Source organism: Hyposmocoma kahamanoa, unplaced genomic scaffold, assembly GCF_003589595.1.
Source record: "Hyposmocoma kahamanoa isolate Upper Pololo Valley unplaced genomic scaffold, ASM358959v1 78, whole genome shotgun sequence".
NCBI classification, from domain to species: Eukaryota; Metazoa; Arthropoda; class Insecta; order Lepidoptera; family Cosmopterigidae; genus Hyposmocoma; species Hyposmocoma kahamanoa.
Genome location: NW_020653945.1, coordinates 7,334,091 through 7,336,512, shown reverse-complemented (window position 1 = coordinate 7,336,512; position 2,422 = coordinate 7,334,091).

Below are 2,422 nucleotides of genomic sequence, written 5' to 3'. Positions count from 1 at the left end.
AGCGGCATTTTTATTACCAATTTTCGTACGTGCGTTAATCAGGCCGAATTAACCAGTTTGGCTAAATGTTCGGCTATTCGGCGACTCTACCGGCTGAATATTTGGTATTCGGCTAGAGGCCGAATACACTTCATTGCAATAGGATCCATTGGGATTTTAAAGCTATTGGTATGGGTACACATTATTCAATATCATTCGTTCATTGTACCTCCCTTTGTGACTTTGTGGTAAATTTTGCAAATTCCGGTTTCACAATGCTTATGGCAAAAGTGCTTCACGGAACTTGCAGAGACAATCAGCTCAATATCCTGTTCTCAAAAGTGGAGTGGGTGTTATGTCAGTGAACGCCTATTATTATACTATATATATTATATGTTGAAATATAACCGTAAGGCAAACGATGCGAGGTACACCCTTATTACTAATTTAGTCAGGAATTAAATAATATACCTTCGTGGGTTGATAATTGGCCTATTCATTTATCAATTTGTTCAGTCGGCGGTAAATGAATAACGTTAGTTGTTTGCAATTAATTCGTTTATACACTTTTCACAGTAATTAACTCAAAAGTACAAAATATGGATCAGATTAAAACGGATTTTAAATGTCAAGCAGCAAATTCACAGTGAGCAGCCCCACTAGGTTGTTTACTTTCCCAATAACTCACACAAAAAACTCATCTTGTCAAAGCGTGTTTACAATAGCAAAATACATTCTAAAATTAAATGTCATAGTTTCCTTATATTTCAATATTTTTTTCGTAGTTTTTTGCATTAAGACCGTCGTCCATTTGTTGGTAGGTCAATGCCTAAACTAGTTAATCTGATTCGAAGATATCTTAGTAAATCGTTTCTCCAATCAATAATGTATCACCAAAATATAATAGTATTTTGTACGTAATAAACAATATTTCTTCAATTACTTTAGTTTTTACTATTAACCGTACAATGAAGATAGTTAAAAAAGATAATCAGCGGTCGGCAGGTACGCCAAAAACAAAACATGACAAAAACATAAGTTATGTACAATACATATATTATAAGTAACAGCAATCTAGTCGAAGCTGCAGAGCCTTGAACACCGTCGCAAAATTGCCTGCTTATCGGTATTTTACAGGACATATCACGGAGAGTGTGCGATGGAATTAAACGTCAATATAGCCCTGTGTAACGGGAATAAAGTGAATCCCGGAGTAAATAGTACCTAATTTTTAAATTTACTGCGAGTGACACAAATTCAAACAGACAGTTAGTACGTTCGGTTTTACCACAGACCACATAAATACTGGTTTTACATAGTACCTTTTCCGCATATACGGTGGCGGTATATTATTTTTCCGCGTTAGTGCATTTGTTCTAACTGTCTGGTTGGAAAAAAATTACCGCGAAAACTTCTGAATTTTGGTTCATGATGTTGTTGTAGAGCATAAACGATTGAAAATTTATTTTTAAAATGTCGTCAAGTGACAGGGAATATGAGTTAACTATCGCCATCAAAGAGAAAAGGATTTAATTGATAATCTTTTGGCGACGAAATTATGGATTGGAGGAACAAAAAACGAATTATTTAAATATTATTTTGGCGAGATGTCGAAAAAATATCAACCAACGACATTGTGGAATATTTAATATATTTATGAAGGATCGTAATTTATAATATTAAAAATAATTCCAACTTTAAGTAAAACATTGTATTCTATTAAACTTGACTATTTTTTCTCGCAATCGAAGGAAAAGTAAAGTTTTCACATCAAGACTAAAAACCAATATAAACCCTCGGAGTAATAAGTAGCACCTCGGGTATGTTAGCTCGTTTTAGTCCTCGATAAAAAATATACTATTACGAGTTTAAAACTATGGGACAGTTATTAGTTAGTAGTTACTGCATAAACAAAAACTTTAAACTAAAGATGCATTTATACAACTACGACGTAGATGACTACAAACTTTGATGACAAAAATCCGTGGTAGTGACCCATTTAGCTTATTTAGTTGTTTTTAGCTGTGATATATATTTCTCATAAATATTGTAAATGATAATAATGAACAATATCTTACAATACTTACAAAGAGCAAATTTTGGAATTTCTTATTCATTTTCTGTTTAATGTGACGGTTTCAAGTGTTATTTTTATATGTATGAAATTGTGGAGATTTCAACAGTACTTCACACTTAGCAACGATAAACTCCTAAATTGATATTTACAAGCAATATACAAGGTGAACGTCGGCGAACAGAATAATAATAATAATTGTAAATTTATTTCCTTCACACACAATTTCAGCCATAATTAAACTTTCTTAAGTTCAAATGTTTTATTACATTTGTTGTCTGTGAAGGCTGGAGCCTAAACTAGGATACCCTGTGCTATAGGTTGTAACCTGGGTTCCCTACCTTTCCCTAATAAGGGTGAAAATAAAAG